Genomic DNA, 21,273 nt, shown 5'->3' on the forward strand with positions numbered 1-21,273 from the left:
ACTTTGTGCCTGGTGGGGAAGAACTTTGTTCCTGGTGGGGAAGAACTTTGTGCCTGGTGGGGAAGAACTTTGTTCCTGGTGGGGAAGAACTTTGTGCCTGGTGGGGAAGAACTTTGTTCCTGGTGGGGAAGAACTTTGTTCCTGGTGGGGAAGAACTTTGTTCCTGGTGGGGAAGAACTTTGTGCCTGGTGGGGAAGAACTTTGTTCCTGGTGGGGAAGAACTTTGTGCCTGGTGGGGAAGAACTTTGTTCCTGGTGGGGAAGAACTTTGTTCCTGGTGGGGAAGAACTTTGTTCCTGGTGGAGAAGAACTTTGTTCCTGGTGGGGAAGAACTTTGTTCCTGGTGGGGAAGAACTTTGTTCCTGGTGGGGAAGAACTTTGTGCCTGGTGGGGAAGAACTTTGTTCCTGGTGGGGAAGAACTTTGTTCCTGGTGGGGAAGAACTTTGTTCCTGGTGGGGAAGAACTTTGTGCCTGGTGGGGAAGAACTTTGTTCCTGGTGGGGAAGAACTTTGTGCCTGGTGGGGAAGAACTTTGTTCCTGGTGGGGAAGAACTTTGTTCCTGGTGGGGAAGAACTTTGTTCCTGGTGGGGAAGAACTTTGTTCCTGGTGGGGAAGAACTTTGTGCCTGGTGGGGAAGAACTTTGTTCCTGGTGGGGAAGAACTTTGTGCCTGGTGGGGAAGAACTTTGTTCCTGGTGGGGAAGAACTTTGTTCCTGGTGGGGAAGAACTTTGTTCCTGGTGGGGAAGAACTTTGTTCCTGGTGGGGAAGAACTTTGTTCCTGGTGGGGAAGAACTTTGTGCCTGGTGGGGAAGAACTTTGTTCCTGGTGGGGAAGAACTTTGTGCCTGGTGGGGAAGAACTTTGTTCCTGGTGGGGAAGAACTTTGTTCCTGGTGGGGAAGAACTTTGTTCCTGGTGGGGAAGAACTTTGTTCCTGGTGGGGAAGAACTTTGTGCCTGGTGGGGAAGAACTTTGTGCCTGGTGGGGAAGAACTTTGTGCCTGGTGGGGAAGAACTTTGTTCCTGGTGGGGAAGAACTTTGTTCCTGGTGGGGAAGAACTTTGTTCCTGGTGGGGAAGAACTTTGTTCCTGGTGGGGAAGAACTTTGTTCCTGGTGGGGAAGAACTTTGTGCCTGGTGGAGAAGAACTTTGTTCCTGGTGGGGAAGAACTTTGTTCCTGGTGGAGAAGAACTTTGTTCCTGGTGGGGAAGAACTTTGTTCCTGGTGGGGAAGAACTTTGTTCCTGGTGGGGAAGAACTTTGTGCCTGGTGGGGAAGAACTTTGTTCCTGGTGGGGAAGAACTTTGTTCCTGGTGGGGAAGAACTTTGTTCCTGGTGGGGAAGAACTTTGTGCCTGGTGGGGAAGAACTTTGTTCCTGGTGGGGAAGAACTTTGTGGTGGGGAAGAACCTGGTGGGGAAGAACTTTGTGCCTGGTGGGGAAGAACTTTGTTCCTGGTGGGGAAGAACTTTGTTCCTGGTGGGGAAGAACTTTGTTCCTGGTGGGGAAGAACTTTGTTCCTGGTGGGGAAGAACTTTGTTCCTGGTGGGGAAGAACTTTGTTCCTGGTGGGGAAGAACTTTGTTCCTGGTGGGGAAGAACTTTGTTCCTGGTGGGGAAGAACTTTGTGCCTGGTGGGGAAGAACTTTGTTCCTGGTGGGGAAGAACTTTGTGCCTGGTGGGGAAGAACTTTGTTCCTGGTGGGGAAGAACTTTGTTCCTGGTGGGGAAGAACTTTGTTCCTGGTGGGGAAGAACTTTGTTCCTGGTGGGGAAGAACTTTGTTCCTGGTGGGGAAGAACTTTGTGCCTGGTGGGGAAGAACTTTGTTCCTGGTGGGGAAGAACTTTGTTCCTGGTGGGGAAGAACTTTGTGCCTGGTGGGGAAGAACTTTGTTCCTGGTGGGGAAGAACTTTGTTCCTGGTGGGGAAGAACTTTGTTCCTGGTGGGGAAGAACTTTGTGCCTGGTGGGGAAGAACTTTGTGCCTGGTGGGGAAGAACTTTGTTCCTGGTGGGGAAGAACTTTGTTCCTGGTGGGGAAGAACTTTGTGCCTGGTGGGGAAGAACTTTGTGCCTGGTGGGGACGAACTTTGTGCCTGGTGGGGAAGAACTTTGTTCCTGGTGGGGAAGAACTTTGTGCCTGGTGGGGAAGAACTTTGTGCCTGGTGGGGAAGACCTTTGTTCCTGGTGGGGAAGAACTTTGTTCCTGGTGGGGAAGAACTTTGTTCCTGGTGGGGAAGAACTTTGTGCCTGGTGGGGAAGAACTTTGTTCCTGGTGGGGAAGAACTTTGTTCCTGGTGGGGAAGAACTTTGTTCCTGGTGGGGAAGAACTTTGTGCCTGGTGGGGAAGAACTTTGTTCCTGGTGGGGAAGAACTTTGTTCCTGGTGGGGAAGAACTTTGTTCCTGGTGGGGAAGAACTTTGTTCCTGGTGGGGAAGAACTTTGTTCCTGGTGGGGAAGAACTTTGTGCCTGGTGGGGAAGAACTTTGTTCCTGGTGGGGAAGAACTTTGTTCCTGGTGGGGAAGAACTTTGTTCCTGGTGGGGAAGAACTTTGTTCCTGGTGGGGAAGAACTTTGTTCCTGGTGGGGAAGAACTTTGTTCCTGGTGGGGAAGAACTTTGTTCCTGGTGGGGAAGAACTGGTGGGGAAGAACTTTGTGCCTGGTGGGGAAGAACTTTGTTCCTGGTGGGGAAGAACTTTGTTCCTGGTGGGGAAGAACTTTGTGCCTGGTGGGGAAGAACTTTGTGCCTGGTGGGGAAGAACTTTGTTCCTGGTGGGGAACTTTGTTCCTGGTGGGGAACTTTGTTCCTGGTGGGGAAGAACTTTGTTGGTGGCGAAGAACTTTGTTCCTGGTGGGGAAGAACTTTGTTCCTGGTGGGGAAGAACTTTGTTCCTGGTGGGGAAGAACTTTGTTCCTGGTGGGGAAGAACTTTGTTCCTGGTGGGGAAGAACTTTGTTCCTGGTGGGGAAGAACTTTGTTCCTGGTGGGGAAGAACATTGTTCCTGGTGGGGAAGAACTTTGTGCCTGGTGGGGAAGAACTTTGTGCCTGGTGGGGAAGAACTTTGTTCCTGGTGGGGAAGAACTTTGTTCCTGGTGGGGAAGAACTTTGTGCCTGGTGGGGAAGAACTTTGTTCCTGGTGGGGAAGAACTTTGTTCCTGGTGGGGAAGAACTTTGTTCCTGGTGGGGAAGAACTTTGTGCCTGGTGGGGAAGAACTTTGTTCCTGGTGGGGAAGAACTTTGTTCCTGGTGGGGAAGAACTTTGTTCCTGGTGGGGAAGAACTTTGTGCCTGGTGGGGAAGAACTTTGTTCCTGGTGGGGAAGAACTTTGTTCCTGGTGGGGAAGAACTTTGTTCCTGGTGGGGAAGAACTTTGTTCCTGGTGGGGAAGAACTTTGTTCCTGGTGGGGAAGAACTTTGTTCCTGGTGGGGAAGAACTTTGTTCCTGGTGGGGAAGAACTTTGTTCCTGGTGGGGAAGAACTTTGTGCCTGGTGGGGAAGAACTTTGTTCCTGGTGGGGAAGAACTTTGTTCCTGGTGGGGAAGAACTTTGTTCCTGGTGGGGAAGAACTTTGTGCCTGGTGGGGAAGAACTTTGTTCCTGGTGGGGAAGAACTTTGTTCCTGGTGGGGAAGAACTTTGTTCCTGGTGGGGAAGAACTTTGTGCCTGGTGGGGAAGAACTTTGTTCCTGGTGGGGAAGAACTTTGTTCCTGGTGGGGAAGAACTTTGTTCCTGGTGGGGAAGAACTTTGTTCCTGGTGGGGAAGAACTTTGTTCCTGGTGGGGAAGAACTTTGTTCGTGGTGGGGAAGAACCCTGGTGGGGAAGAACTTTGTTCCTGGTGGGGAAGAACATTGTTCCTGGTGGGGAAGAACTTTGTTCCTGGAGGGGAAGAACTTTGTTCCTGGTGGGGAAGAGCATTGTTCCTGGTGGGGAAGAACTTTGTTCCTGGTGGGGAAGAACTTTGTTCCTGGTGGGGAAGAACTTTGTTCCTGGTGGGGAAGAACTTTTTGCCTGGTGGGGAAGAACTTTGTACCTGGTGGGGAAGAACATTGTTCCTGGTGGGGAAGAACTTTGTTCCTGGTGGGGAAGAACATTGTTCCTGGTGGGGAAGAACTTTGTTCCTGGTGGGGAAGAACTTTGTTCCTGGTGGGGAAGAACTTTGTTCCTGGTGGGGAAGAACTTTGTGCCTGGTGGGGAAGAACTTTGTACCTGGTGGGGAAGAACTTTGTTCCTGGTGGGGAAGAACTTTGTTCCTGGTGGGGAAGAACTTTGTTCCTGGTGGGGAAGAACTTTGTTCCTGGTGGGGAAGAACTTTGTACCTGGTGGGGAAGAACTTTGTTCCTGGTGGGGAAGAACTTTGTGCCTGGTGGGGAAGAACTTTGTGCCTGGTGGGGAAGAACTTTGTTCCTGGTGGGGAAGAACTTTGTACCTGGTAGGGAAGAACTTTGTACCTGGTGGGGAAGAACTTTCTTCCTGGTGGGGAAGAACTTTGTGCCTGGTGGGGGAAGAACTTTGTTCCTGGTGGGGAAGAACTTTGTGCCTGGTGGGGAAGAACTTTGTTCCTGGTGGGGAAGAACTTTGTTCCTTTGGGGAAGAACTTTGTACCTGGTGGGGAAGAACTTTGTACCTGGTGGGGAAGAACTTTGTACCTGGTGGGGAAGAACTTTGTACCTGGTGGGGAAGAACTTTGTACCTGGTGGGGAAGAACTTTGTACCTGGTGGGGAAGAACTTTGTACCTGGTGGGGAAGAACTTTGTACCTGGTGGGGAAGAACTTTGTTCCTGGTGGGGAAGAACTTCGTGCCTGGTGGGGAAGAACTTTGTTCCTGGTGGGGAAGAACTTTGTTCCTGGTGGGGAAGAACTTTGTTCCTGGTGGGGAAGAACTTTGTTCCTGGTGGGGAAGAACTTTGTTCCTGGTGGGGAAGAACTTTGTACCTGGTGGGGAAGAACTTTGTACCTGGTGGGGAAGAACTTTGTACCTGGTGGGGAAGAACTTTGTACCTGGTGGGGAAGAACTTTGTACCTGGTGGGGAAGAACTTTGTACCTGGTGGGGAAGAACTTTGTACCTGGTGGGGAAGAACTTTGTACCTGGTGGGGATGAACTTTGTACCTGGTGGGGAAGAACTTTGTTCCTGGTGGGGAAGAACTTCGTGCCTGGTGGGGAAGAACTTTGTTCCTGGTGGGGAAGAACTTTGTTCCTGGTGGGGAAGAACTTTGTTCCTGGTGGGGAAGAACTTTGTTCCTAGTGGGGAAGAACTTTGTTCCTGGTGGGGAAGAACTTTGTTCCTGGTGGGGAAGAACTTTGTTCCTTGTGGGGAAGAACTTTGTTCCTGGTGGGAAAGAACTTTGTGCCTGGTGGGGAAGAACTTTGTTCCTGGTGGGGAAGAACTTTGTTCCTGGTGGGGAAGAACTTTGTTCCTGGTGGGGAAGAACTTTGTGCCTGGTGGGGAAGAACTTTGTTCCTTGTGGGGAAGAACTTTGTTCCTGGTGGGGAAGAACTTTGTTCCTGGTGGGGAAGAACTTTGTGCCTGGTGGGGAAGAACTTTGTTCCTGGTGGGGAAGAACTTTGTTCCTGGTGGGGATGAACTTTGTTCCTGGTGGGGAAGAACTTTGTTCCTGGTGGGGAAGAACTTTGTTCCTGGTGGGGAAGAACTTTGTTCCTGGTGGGGAAGAACTTTGTTCCTGGTGGGGAAGAACTTTGTTCCTGGTGGGGAAGAACTTTGTTCCTGGTGGGGAAGAACTTTGTCCCTGATGGGGAAGAACTTTGTCCCTGATGGGGAAGAACTTTGTCCCTGGCGACAAAGAGAAGAATGTAGCAGAGATTAGCGGTTCAAAGACTGCTGTATGGGTGTGAAGCATGGGTTGTTAACGTTGCAGCAAGGAGGAGGCTGGAGGCAGTGGAGGAGGCTGGAGGCAGTGGAGGAGGCTGGAGGCAGTGGAGGAGGCTGGAGGCAGTGGAGGAGGCTGGAGGCAGTGGAGGAGTCTGGAGGCAGTGGAGGAGGCTGGAGGCTGTGGAGATGTGTCTGAGGGCAATGTGTGTGAGATTAGCGGTTCAAAGACTGCTGTATGGGTGTGAAGCATGGGTTGTTAACGTTGCAGCAAGGAGGAGGCTGGAGGCAGTGGAGGAGGCTGGAGGCAGTGGAGGAGGCTGGAGGCAGTGGAGGAGGCTGGAGGCAGTGGAGGAGGCTGGAGGCAGTGGAGGAGTCTGGAGGCAGTGGAGGAGGCTGGAGGCAGTGGAGATGTCGTGTCTGAGGGCAATGTGTGGTGTGAATATTATGCAGAGAATACGTAGCCTGGAAATCAGAAAGAGGTGCTGGGTTACTTAAAGTATTATCCAGAGAGTCGAGGAGGGGTTGTTGAAGTGGTTCAGACATTTAGAGAGGATGGAGCAGAATAGGATGACTTGGAGGGTGTATAAATCTGTAGAGGAAGGAAGAACGGGTCGGGGTCGTCCTAGGAAGGATTGGAGGGAGGGGGTAAAGAAGGTTTTGTGTGTGAGGGGCTTGGACTTCCAGCAAGCATTCGTGAGCATGTTAAATAGGAGTGAATAGAGGCAAGTGTTTTATATGACCTGACGTTCTGTTGGAGTTGAGTCATGGAGATGAGAAGTACAGTGCCTGTACTCTGAAGGATGAGTGAGGATGTTACAGTCTAGGAGGTGAGAAATACAGTGCCTGTACTCTGAAGGATGAGTGAGGATGTTACAGTCCTGGAGGTGGGAAGTACAGTACTTGTACTCTGAAGGATGAGTGAGGATGTTACAGTCCAGGAGGTGGGAAGTACAGTACCTGTACTGTGAAGGATAAGTGAGGATGTTTCAGTCCAGGATGTGGTAAGTACAGTACCTGTACTCCGAAGGATGAGTGAGAATGTTACAGTCCTGGAGGTGGGAAGTACAGTACCAGCACTCTGAAGGATGAGCGAGAATGTTACAGTCCTGGAGGTGGGAAGTGCAGAGTACCAGCACTCTGAAGGATGAGTGAGAATGTTACAGTCCTGGAGGTGGGTAGTACAGAGTACCAGCACTCTGAAGGATGAGTGAGAATGTTACAGTCCTGGAGGTGGGTAGTACAGAGTACCAGCACTCTGAAGGATGAGTGAGAATGTTACAGTCCTGGAGGTGGGTAGTACTGAGTACCAGCACTCTGAAGGATGAGTGAGGATGTTACAGTCCTGGAGGTGGGAAGTACAGAGTACCAGCACTCTGAAGGATGAGTGAGGATGTTACAGTCCTGGAGGTGGGAAGTACAGTACCTGCACTCTGAAGGATGAGTGAGAATGTTACAGTCCTGGAGGTGGGAAGTACAGAGTACCAGCACTCTGAAGGATGAGTGAGAATGTTACAGTCCTGGAGGTGGGAAGTACAGTACCTGCACTCTGAAGGATGAGTGAGGATGTTACAGTCCTGGAGGTGGGAAGTACAGTACCTGCACTCTGAAGGATGAGTGAGAATGTTACAGTCCTGGAGGTGGGAAGTACAGAGTACCAGCACTCTGAAGGATGAGTGAGGATGTTACAGTCCTGGAGGTGGGAAGTACAGTACCTGCACTCTGAAGGATGAGTGAGAATGTTACAGTCCTGGAGGTGGGAAGTACAGTACCAGCACTCTGAAGGATGAGTGAGAATGTTACAGTCCTGGAGGTGGGAAGTACAGTACCTGCACTCTGAAGGATGAGTGAGGATGTTACAGTCCTGGAGGTGGGAAGTACAGTACCAGCACTCTGAAGGATGAGTGAGAATGTTACAGTCCTGGAGGTGGGAAGTACAGTACCTGCACTCTGAAGGATGAGTGAGGATGTTACAGTCCTGGAGGTGGGAAGTACAGTACCAGCACTCTGAAGGATGAGTGAGGATGTTACAGTCCTGGTGGTGGGAAGTACAGTACCAGCACTCTGAAGGATGAGTGAGGATGTTACAGTCCTGGAGGTGGGAAGTACAGTACCTGCACTCTGAAGCATGAGTGAGGATGTTACAGTCCTGGAGGTGGGAAGTACAGTACCTGCACTCTGAAGGATGAGTGAGGATGTTACAGTCCTGGAGGTGGGAAGTACAGTACCAGCACTCTGAAGGATGAGTGAGGATGTTACAGTCCTGGAGGTGGGAAGTACAGTACCAGCACTCTGAAGGATGAGTGAGGATGTTACAGTCCTGGAGGTGGGAAGTACAGTACCAGCACTCTGAATGATGAGTGAGGATGTTACAGTCCTGGATGTGGGAAGTACAGAGTACCAGCACTCTGAATGATGAGTGAGGATGTTACAGTCCTGGAGGTGGGAAGTACAGAGTACCAGCACTCTGAATGATGAGTGAGGATGTTACAGTCCTGGAGGTGGGAAGTACAGTACCAGCACTCTGGAGGATGAGTGAGAATGTTACAGTCCTGGAGGTGGGAAGTACAGTACCAGCACTCTGAAGGATGAGTGAGAATGTTACAGTCCTGGAGGTGGGAAGTACAGTACCTGCACTCTGAAGGATGAGTGAGAATGTTACAGTCCTGGAGGTGGGAAGTACAGAGTACCAGCACTCTGAATGATGAGTGAGGATGTTACAGTCCTGGAGGTGGGAAGTACAGAGTACCAGCACTCTGAATGATGAGTGAGGATGTTACAGTCCTGGAGGTGGGAAGTACAGTACCTGCACTCTGAAGGATGAGTGAGAATGTTACAGTCCTGGAGGTGGGAAGTACAGAGTACCAGCACTCTGAAGGATGAGTGAGAACATTACAGTCCTGGAGGTGGGAAGTACAGAGTACCAGCACTCTGAATGATGAGTGAGGATGTTACAGTCCTGGAGGTGGGAAGTACAGTACCAGCACTCTGGAGGATGAGTGAGAATGTTACAGTCCTGGAGGTGGGAAGTACAGTACCAGCACTCTGAAGGATGAGTGAGAATGTTACAGTCCTGGAGGTGGGAAGTACAGTACCTGCACTCTGAAGGATGAGTGAGAATGTTACAGTCCTGGAGGTGGGAAGTACAGAGTACCAGCACTCTGAATGATGAGTGAGGATGTTACAGTCCTGGAGGTGGGAAGTACAGAGTACCAGCACTCTGAATGATGAGTGAGGATGTTACAGTCCTGGAGGTGGGAAGTACAGTACCTGCACTCTGAAGGATGAGTGAGAATGTTACAGTCCTGGAGGTGGGAAGTACAGAGTACCAGCACTCTGAAGGATGAGTGAGAACATTACAGTCCTGGAGGTGGGAAGTACAGAGTACCAGCACTCAGACATGGCAACATTCACCTCTGAAGATAAATCATATATCCCATTACCTTACCCAACCATTACAATAAATCACCAGGATAAAAGCAACTCGTCTGGTAATGAGAATTTCAAGTATTACTCTTAATGAATGATGACTCCACAGTATATCGTTGAACTGTAGAATGACTGTTGAAGGGAATAATGTCGAGTCGACGTTCATTATGCATGATGCTCAACATATATGAAATTTGAGCTCTGGTATTTACAAACTTGACAATATTATAGTCAAGATTATTGCTCATTATGTAAGAGATAAAATTTTATATACGTGTTTGATATACGTTTGATACATGTTTGATACATGTTTGATACACGTTTGATACATGTTTGATACATGTTCGATACATGTATGTATGTTGAATGTTGTATTTCGTACACATGTTGGAAACATGTATATGTATGGGAGGCTCTGTTTTTTTACTAACATTAATCAAGTAGGCCTATGAGCCTACTACAGTGTTCCTACAATATTTTTTGAGTTGAGGGCATGAAATATTTAGTTTATTTGCATATCTGTTATTGGTTTAATATAATTTTAAAATTTATTCTTGCATTGGAAAGATTTTAATATTATTTATATATATATATATATATATATATATATATATATATATATATATATATATATATATATATATATATATATATATATATATATACATATATATATATAACCACCCCCTATATGTTTCTAATTCTATGTGAACATTTATTAATAAACAAAATACATTTACAGAAAAAAACATAAACATGAATACAATGGCACAATGTATCAAAGATGATGAATTTCCTCCAGCTCCTCCGAGGCTGGACGTGAGCCAAGTATGCAGCAAGCATTTCCCCTCTGGATGGCGACGCTGAGGCGCTGGAACATGAAAGTGGCTGCCCTTGGGTCCCTGGTGGTGTCGATGAGTCTGGAACCCAATTCTTTAAGGAAACGTGTGGCATTTTTTCCCCATGATCCCAAGGTCTCCGATCCCACTGGGACAAATTGATACTGTTGGCTAATGTCCCTGTACTTGCTGATCTTGTACTCCTCCCTGTGGTCAGCAGCTCCTCCCTGTTGCCCCACACTGTGATGGATATAGGTGTCAGCCAGTGTGGACACACAGGTATAGTCCCATGCTAAGAGCTTGCCATTCTTCCAAGGATAGATGGTGATCCCGTCGGGGCGGTTTGCTGGGTTGTGGGTATTGTTTGCTGCAAGTGATCGTGGCTCCCTCTCGGCAGGGCATCCAGCTGTAGCAAGGGTTCTCTTAATGATGTCGTTGACCTCATTGTGTCTTGCATGCCAGCCCTTGGTTTTGGAACAGTTAAGACCATGTAGTCCGTATTGGTCTGCTTGCACTTCGCCGCAAATACACATATATTCTGTGTGAATTGGGGCAGCAAGGCGCAGAGCCACTGCAATACGGAGGGTCTTAGGGTCGAGTCGCGTTCCCATTGCCGATATGGGAACTGTTTGGAGGAAGTCCCCGGAGTGAGGTGCACTCACAGCCTGGAGACGGGCAATCTCCCTATCTGATGTTGCAGCCCTGAGCATGTTGGCAAGCACCTTTTCAGCAATTGGGCTATCCCAGCTTGACTGTTTGTGAGCCAGTGCTGCACTAGGGTTTGGTGCTGGAGCAGCAAGAGTCTCCCATTCGGTGATGGCACTGACATAGCTAGGGTCTTCTATTCCTGCTGAGTCACTGAGGGTGTCAGGAAGAATTTGTCTTATCAACTCGTTTGATGCAATGGAAGAGGATAGGAAAGCTGGTAGAGCAATCTGGGAGGATCTGCGTATTCCTAGCCCTCCAAGCCTGACCGGAAGTGAGGCTTGCAACCACTGTCCATCGTCAAGGGAAAGATTCAATACACTCTCTAGCATGGCCTTCAGGAGAGAGTCATATTCCTTGAGTTTTGGACTGCTGAAGGCTGGGGAGCATCTCAGAAAATAGGTAAGTTTTGGCGTTGACAGGCACCTGGTGAGTAGGTAGAAGGCATCGTGTGTGTCAATGTCTTTCATCCTGCTTTCCATCGTCCGGAGGTCTGAGACTTTTTTTCCTAGGACCAGATCGATGGCATTGGACCCAAGAGGAGCACCGAGGAGAGTGCTATTGGCTGGATCAATGGCTCGTGCTCCTGGTAAAACGGTACTAATATTCTGTATCAACTGTTGATTGGTAGAAACTATTTCACATTTGGAGGGGTTTAAAGAAAGGCCCAGGCTTTCTCCCATGTCTTTAATTTTACTGATGTCCTCCAGGAGAGACTCTGTTGTGCCAGCCAGGGTACCGTCGTCCAGGAACCAGATATTGAGCTCGCTGGAGAGTGCCTCCGTGACTTCCTTGATGACCAAACAAAATAGAAAGGGGGCGAGAGGGTCCCCCTGTTGCACGCCCTCACACGAGTCAATTTCATGGTCCCCAAACAATAGTTTTGAAGTCACACTATAACACGATTCTATGAAGGGATAAAGGGAAGGGAAGTTTCTATAAACTGCTTGGAGAGCAGCATCCCTTCTGACTGAGTTGAAAGCATTGGCAAAGTCCAATTTGACCAAGGCTTTTTCATAGGACATGTTTTTGATATATACTCGTGCTGCGTGGGCAGCTGCTTCACAGCCCTGTTGAACGCCGAAACCGAGCTGAGTTGGTTTCAGCATTGCAGCAGCCTCTTGACTCACCCTTCTTACTGCAGCCTTGGCGACTAGGCGCCGAAGGGTGTTACCCACTGCAATGGGCCTGATTCCGCCATCCTTTTTGCGGAGGGCACACAATGAGGCACCAAAGAAAAAGGGTCTGATGGCCTCTGGGACACCGCCAGCCAGGCACAGGTTGGAAAATTTGGTGAGTTCAGACAGCAGCCTCTCTGAAACCTCACCAAGTGCTGGATTGAGTATTTGTTTTAAGTGTTGAGGCCTTAAACCAGTGAAACCTCCTGCTGAACCCTGTGGAAATGACATAGCAGCTTTATACACATCAGCATCCTGTAAGGTTAGATGTTCTTCGCCTGCTGCAATGTCAGGGAGGTCAATGTTGGTACTGGGAGCCCTGGGTGGATGTTTGTCCTTCAGAGCTTGTGCCGTGCTGACGTCCTTGGGAGCGATGGTATCCTCACTGGTTATAAGTCTCAAAGCTCCAATAGTATTACCCTCTTCTATTTTTTTGCTAATTTGGGCTCTGATTTTTTATATATATATATATATATATATATATATATATATATATATATATATATATATATATATATGCAGTAAGATCACAGTAAACAGATGATTTCAGAATATGCAAAACAACCACTCTGAAAGAATAGAGAAATTCCAAGCGCTTTCGTGACTACTCACATTATCAAGGAACTATGAAAGTGAAGCATCCAAGGAAGCTATATAAGGGGTCGGCCAGCACCTCACTATCAGATCCCACAACGGTTAAACACGTGACGCGCGACGAGCCAACTTGGATAGGTCCTTTGCTCAACTCACCCACAAACTATTCTACCCAAGAAAATTTAAAAATTATTTGTCCAGTGTATTATTAAATTCTTCCCAAATTCTTTTAATTATAAATGGATCTAATTTATATAAACCAAAGGAAATATTCATATTATTTTCAAAACTGTTTTTTATGAAACAAGATTCAATTATATTCCTGTCGACCATGGACTTGCTTGATACTGCTTTCTCAACTTTTTGAAAATCAATTGGATGGTTAAAATTTCTTACATGAATAAATAGAGCATTGGAATCTTGTCCAGTTCTAATGCTATATTTATGTTGTTTTAATCTTAGTTCGAGATTTTTACCAGTTTGACCGTAATAAACTTTATCGCAAATTTTACAAGGAATCTTATAGACACATCCATCAGCATTTTGGGGGGAATTCTTTATCAAAAGTTTTTTTATTGTATCAAGATTTTTGAATACAACTTTAATATTAAAAGTCTTAAGAAGAGAAAGCATATCAACCAAGTTTTCATGGTAAGGGAGAACCAACATATTTTTAGTTGAATAAGGCTGGTTGCCCCTTTTTGGATTATAAAAAGTATTTCTAGCAACTTTAAAAGATTTATCAATTACATTTCTTGGGTATTTTAAATCATTACCTATTTCATAAATTTTGGATATTTCCTCATCTATGAACTCAGGACTACAAATTCGTAAAGCTCTCAAAAACATTGATGAGAAAACAGACAGTTTGACTCTATCTTGATGCGAGGAATAATAGTGGATATAGAAACAGTTATTAGTAGGTTTTCTGTAAATTTTAAATTTGAATTCATTATTACTCTAATAATTAAATAGCTTAGCCCATTCTATAAACTTTACTGTTGAGTTTGAAGAAAATAACTCATTGCCTTTTCTAGATGTTTAAATTATTAAAGGTAATAAATAATTCAAATTTAAAATTTACAGAAAACCTACAAATAACTGTTCCTATGTCCACTATTATTCCTCGCATCAAGATAGAGTCAAACTGTCTGTTTTCTCATCATTGTTTTTGAGAGCTTTACGAATTTGTAGTCCTGAGTTCATAGATGAGGAAATATCCAAAATTTATGAAATAGCTAATGATTTAAAATATCCAAGAAATGTAATTGATAAATCTTTTAAAGTTGCTAGAAATACTTTTTACAATCCAAAAAGGGGCAACCAGCCTTATTCAACTAAAAATATGTTGGTTCTCCCTTACCATGAAAACTTGGTTGATATGCCTTCTCTTCTTAAGACTTTTAATATTAAAGTTGTATTCAAAAATCTTGATACAGTAAAAAAAACTTTTGATAAAGAATTCCCCCCAAAATGCTGATGGATGTGTCTATAAGATTCCTTGTAAAATTTGCGATAAAGTTTATTACGGTGAAACTGGTAAAAATCTCGAACTAAGATTAAAACAACATAAATATAGCATTAGAACTGGACAAGATTCCAATGCTCTATTTATTCATGTAAGAGATTTTAACCATCCAATTGATTTTCAAAAAGTTGAGAAAGTAGTATCAAGCAAGTCCATGGCCGACAGGAATATAATTGAATCTTGTTTCATAAAAAGCAGTTTTGACAATAATATGAATATTTCCTTTGGTTTATATAAATTAGATCCATTTATAATTAATAGAATTTGGGAAGAATTTAATAATACACTGGACAAATAAATAGCTTGGGGGTGAGTTGAGCAAAGGACCTATCCAAGTTGGGTCGGCGCGCGTCAGGTGTTTAACCGTTGTGGGATCTGATAGTGAGGTGCTGGCCGACCCCTTATATAGCTTCCTTGGATGCTTCACTTTCATAGTTCCTTGATAATGTGAGTAGTCACGAAAGCGCTTGGAATTTCTCTATTCTTTCAGAGTGGTTGTTTTGCATATTTTGAAATCACCTGTTTACTGTGATCTTATTGCACATATATATATATAAATCTTCCATAAAAATCTTCAGTTAAGAGACACATTAAAGACGATAACTCCTGTTAACAGAGCTACTATTACCATCTCTCCGTTAACAGATTAACCAACATTCTGTTATAAAATGAGTTAACATCGACCTCAGTGTTAATTAGATGTCAAGCTGTCAAGAGTAACTTATAAGCTGTCAGCTTGACCGCAGCTTAAGACATTCAGACGAGAAAGTTGAAAATAATTAAATGATAATTTCGTCCTTCTTGACAGGGTAATTAAGGCTGAGATTAACCTGAAAAGATGGAGATGTTGGGAATAATAATGATGTATATGCTGGCTAATTGTTGTTAGAGACTTCCATGAATATATATACACCAGTATAAATGTATACATGCATACACACGCAGCTTCGCGTGTGGGTTCAGGTGTGTTGCGTGTGTGTGAGTTTTAAATCCAGTTGTGACTACAAGGTCACACACACACACACACACACACACACACACACACACACACACACACACACACACACACACACACACACACACACACACACACACACACACACACACCTTAGTGAGGTTACGAAGAGAAGGAAGAAGAGGAGGAGAGAAATAAAGAGAAAGAAGGGAGGGAGGGAGAGGCAGGAAGGGAAGATAACAGGGAGACTGACGGTACAGGGTGACACAGTACAGGGTGACACAGTACAGGGTGACACAGTACAGGATGACACAGTACTGGGTGACACAGTACAGGGTGACACAGTACAGGGTGACACAGTACAGGGTGACACAGTAGAGGGTGACACAGTACAGGGTGACACAGTACAGGATGACACAGTACTGGGTGACACAGTACAGGGTGACACAGTACAGGGTGACACAGTACAGGGTGACACAGTACAGGATGACACAGTACTGGGTGACACAGTACAGGGTGACACAGTACTGGGTGACACAGTACAGGGTGACACAGTACAGGGTGACACAGTACAGGGTTACACAGCACAGGGTGACACAGTACAGGATGACACAGTACAGGGTGACACAGTACAGGGTGACACAGTACAGGGTGATACAGTACAAAGTGACACAGTACAGGATGACACAGTTCAGGGTGACACAGTACAGCATGACACAGTACAGGGTGACACAGTACAGGGTGACACAGTACAGGGTGATACAGTACAAAGTGACACAGAACAGGATGACACAGTACAGGGTGACACAGTACAGGATGACACAGTACAGCATGACACAGTACAGGGTGACACAGTACAGGGTGACACAGTACAGGGTGATACAGTACAAAGTGACACAGAACAGGATGACACAGTACAGGGTGACACAGTACAGGATGACACAGTACAGGGTGACACAGTACAGCATGACACAGTACAGGATGACACAGTACAGGGTGACACAGTACAGGATGACACAGTACAGCATGACACAGTACAGGGTGACACAGTACAGGATGACACAGTACAGGGTGACACAGTACAGGGTGACACAGTACAGGGTGACACAGAGCAGGATGACACAGTACAGGGTGACACAGTACAGGATGACACAGTACAGGGTGACACAGTACAGGATGACACAGTTCAGGGTGATACAGTACAGGATGACACAGTACAGGGTGACACAGTTCAGGGTGACACAGTACAGCATGACACAGTACAGGGTGACACAGTACAGCATGACACAGTACAGGGTGACACAGTACAGCATGACACAGTACAGGGAGACACAGTACAGCATGACACAGTACAGGGTGACACAGTACAGGGTGACACAGTACAGGGTGATACAGTACAAAGTGACACAGTACAGGGTGACACAGTACAGGGTGACACAGTACAGCATGACACAGTACAGGGTGACACAGTACAGGGTGACACAGTACAGGATGACACAGTACAGGGTGACACAGTACAGGGTGACACAGTACAGCATGACACAGTACAGGGTGACACAGTACAGGGTGACACAGTACAGCATGACACAGTACAGGGTGACACAGTACAGGGTGACACAGTACAGGGTGACACAGTACAGCATGACACAGTACAGGGTGACACAGTACAGGGTGACACAGTACAGCATGACACAGTACAGGGTGACACAGTACAGCATGACACAGTACAGGGTGACACAGTACAGGGTGACACAGTACAGGGTGACACAGTACAGCATGACACAGTACAGGGTGACACAGTACAGCATGACACAGTACAGGGTGACACAGTACAGCATGACACAGTACAGGGTGACACAGTACAGGGTGACACAGTACAGGGTGACACAGTACAGCATGACACAGTACAGGGTGACACAGTACAGCACGACACAGTACAGGGTGACACAGTACAGGGTGACCCAGTACAGCTTGACACAGTACAGGGTGACACAGTACAGGGTGACACAGTACAGGGTGACACAGTACAGCATGACACAGTACAGGGTGACACAGTACAGCACGACACAGTACAGGGTGACACAGTACAGGGTGACACAGTACAGGGTGACACAGTACAGGGTGACACAGTACAGGGTGACACAGTACAGCATGACACAGTACAGGGTGACACAGTACAGGGTGACACAGTACAGCATGACACAGTACAGGGTGACACAGTACAGCATGACACAGTACAGGGTGACACAGTACAGGGTGACACAGTACAGCATGACACAGTACAGCATGACACAGTACAGGGTGACACAGTACAGCATGACACAGTACAGGGTGACACAGTACAGGGTGACACAGTACAGGGTGACACAGTACAGGGTGACACAGTACAGGGTGACACAGTACAGGGTGACACAGTACAGCATGACACAGTACAGGGTGACACAGTACAGGGTGACACAGTACAGCATGACACAGTACAGGGTGACACAGTACAGCATGACACAGTACAGGGTGACACAGTACAGGGTGACACAGTACAGCATGACACAGTACAGGGTGACACAGTACAGGGTGACACAGTACAGCATGACACAGTACAGGGTGACACAGTACAGGGTGACACAGTACAGCATGACACAGTACAGGGTGACACAGTACAGCATGACACAGTACAGGGTGACACAGTACAGGGTGACACAGTACAGGGTGACACAGTACAGCATGACACAGTACAGGGTGACACAGTACAGCATGACACAGTACAGGGTGACACAGTACAGCATGACACAGTACAGGGTGACACAGTACAGGGTGACACAGTACAGGGTGACACAGTACAGGGTGACACAGTACAGGATGACACAGTACAGGGTGACACAGTACAGGGTGACACAGTACAGGGTGACACAGTACAGGGTGACACAGTACAGGGTGACACAGTACAGGATGACACAGTACAGGGTGACACAGTACAGGGTGACACAGTACAGGATGACACAGTACAGGGTGACACAGTACAGGGTGATACAGTACAGGATGACACAGAACAGGAAGACACAGTAAAGGGTGACACCGTACAGGGTGACACAGTACAGGGTGACACAGTACAGGATGACACAGTACAGGATGACACAGTACAGGATGACACAGTACAGGATGACACAGTACAGGGTGACACAGTACAGGGTGACACAGTACAGGGTGATACAGTACAGGATGACACAGAACAGGAAGACACAGTACAGGGTGACACAGTACAGGATGACACAGTACAGGGTGACACAGTACAGGGTGACACAGTACAGGGTGACACAGTACAGGGTGACACAGTACATGATGACCCAGTACAGGGTGACACAGTACAGGGTGACACAGTACAGGATGACACAGTACAGGGTGACACAGTACATGATGACCCAGTACAGGATGACACAGTACAGGGTGACACAGTACAGGGTGACACAGTACAGGGTGACAAAGTACATGATGACCCAGTACAGGGTGACACAGTACAGGGTGACACAGTACAGAGTGACACAGTACAGGATGACACAGTACAGGGTGACACAGTACAGGGTGACACAGTACAGGGTAACACAGTACTGGGTGACACAGTACAGGGTAACACAGTACAGGGTGACACAGTACAGAGTGACACAGTACAGGGTGACACAGTACAGGGTGACACAGTACAGGGTGACACAGTACAGGGTGACACAGTACAGGGTGACACAGTACTGGGTGACACAGTACAGGGTAACACAGTACAGGGTGACACAGTACAGAGTGACACAGTACAGGGTGACACAGTACAGGGTGACACAGTACAGGGTGACACAGTACAGGGTGACACAGTACAGGGTGACACAGTACAGGGTGACACAGTACAGGGTGACACAGTACAGGGTGACACAGTACAGGGTGACACAGTACAGGGTGACACAGTACAGGGTGACACAGTACAGAGTGACACAGTACAGGGTGACACAGTACAGGGTGACACAGTACAGGGTGACACAGTACAGGGTGAAACAGTACAGAGTGACACAGTACAGGGTGACACAGTACAGGGTGACACAGTACAGGGTGACACAGTACAGGATGACACAGTACAGGGTGACACAGTACAGGGTGACGCAGTACAGGGTGACACAGTACAGGATGACACAGTACAGGGTGACACAGTACAGGGTGACACAGTACAGGGTGACACTGTACAGGGTGACACAGTATAGGGTGACACAGTACAGCATGACACAGTACAGGGTGACACAGTACAGGGTGACACAGTACAGGATGACACAGAACAGGATGACACAGTACAGGGTGACACAGTACAGGGTGATACAGTACAGGATGACACAGAACAGGAAGACACAGTACAGGGTGACACAGTACAGGGTGACACAGTACAGGGTGACACAGTACAGGATGACACAGTACAGGATGACACAGTACAGGGTGACACAGTACATGATGACCCAGTACAGGGTGACACAGTACAGGGTGACACAGTACAGAGTGACACAGTATAGGATGACACAGTACAGGGTGACACAGTACAGGGTGACACAGTACAGGGTAACACAGTACAGGGTGACACAGTACAGGGTGACACAGTACAGGGTGACACAGTACAGAGTGACACAGTACAGGATGACACAGTACAGGATGACACAGTACAGGGTGACACAGTACAGGGTGACACAGTACAGGGTAACACAGTACTGGGTGACACAGTACAGGGTGACACAGCACGGGGTGACACAGTACAGGGTGACACAGTACAGGGTGACACAGTACAGGGTGACACAGTACAGCGTGACACAGTACAGGGTGACACAGCACGGGGTGACACAGTACAGGGTGACACAGTACAGAGTGACACAGTACAGGGTGACACAGTACAGGGTGACACAGTACAGGGTGACACAGTACAGCGTGACACAGTACAGGGTGACACAGCACGGGGTGACACAGTACAGGGTGACACAGTACAGGGTGACACAGTACTGGGTGACACAGTACAGGGTAACACAGTACAGGGTGACACAGTACAGAGTGACACAGTACAGGGTGACACAGTACAGGGTGACACAGTACAGGGTGACACAGTACAGGGTGACACAGTACAGGGTGACACAGTACAGGGTGACACAGTACAGGGTGACACAGTACAGGGTGACACAGTACAGGGTGACACAGTACAGAGTGACACAGTACAGGGTGACACAGTACAGGGTGACAAAGTACAGGGTGACACAGTACAGGGTGAAACAGTACAGAGTGACACAGTACAGGGTGACACAGTACAAAGTGACACAGTACAGGGTGACACAGTACAGGATGACACAGTACAGGGTGACACAGTACAGGGTGACGCAGTACAGGGTGACACAGTACAGGATGACACAGTACAGGGTGACACAGTACAGGGTGACACTGTACAGGGTGACACAGTACAGGGTGACACAGTACAGGGTGACACAGTACAGGGTGGCACAGTAGATGGTGACACAGTACAGGGTGACACAGTACAAAGTGACACAGTACAGGGTGACACAGTACAGGGTGACACAGTACAGGGTGACACAGTACAGGATGACACAGTACAGGATGACACAGAACAGGATGACACAGTACAGGGTGATACAGTACAGGATGACACAGAACAGGAAGACACAGTACACGGTGACACAGTACAGGGTGACACAGTACAGGGTGACACAGTACAGGATGACACAGTAAAGGGTGACACAGTACAGGATGACACAGTACAGGGTGACACAGCACAGGGTGACGCAGTACAGGGTGACACAGTACAGGGTGACACTGTACAGGGTGACACAGTACAGGGTGACACAGTACAGGGTGACACAGTACAGGGTGACGCAGTACAGGGTGACACAGTACAGGGTGACACAGTACAGGGTGACACAGTACAGGGTGACACACTACAGGCTGACACAGTACAGGGTGACACAGTACAGGGTGACACAGTACAGGGTGACACAGTACAGGGTGACACACTACAGGGTGACACAGTACAGGGTGACACAGTACAGGGTGACACAGTACAAGGTGACACAGTACAGGGTGACACAGTACTGGGTGACACAGTACAAGGTGACACAGTACAGGATGACACAGTACAGGGTGACACAGTACAAGGTGACACAGTACAGGGTGACACAGTACAAGATCACACAGTACAGGGTGACACACT

General features: G+C 47.4%; 1 protein-coding gene across 1 annotated transcript in view; it reads left to right on the top strand.

Moving 5' to 3' along the window:
• Positions 1-21,273, top strand: part of LOC138854525 (metabotropic glutamate receptor 3-like) — a gene marked incomplete at its 3' end in the record, with an annotated part of 340,673 nt that overhangs the window by 197,769 nt on the left and 121,631 nt on the right. The gene's annotated exons all lie outside the window — the stretch shown is intronic.

The sequence above is a fragment of the Cherax quadricarinatus genome, chromosome 62, assembly GCF_038502225.1.
Source record: "Cherax quadricarinatus isolate ZL_2023a chromosome 62, ASM3850222v1, whole genome shotgun sequence".
NCBI lineage: Eukaryota > Metazoa > Arthropoda > Malacostraca > Decapoda > Parastacidae > Cherax > Cherax quadricarinatus.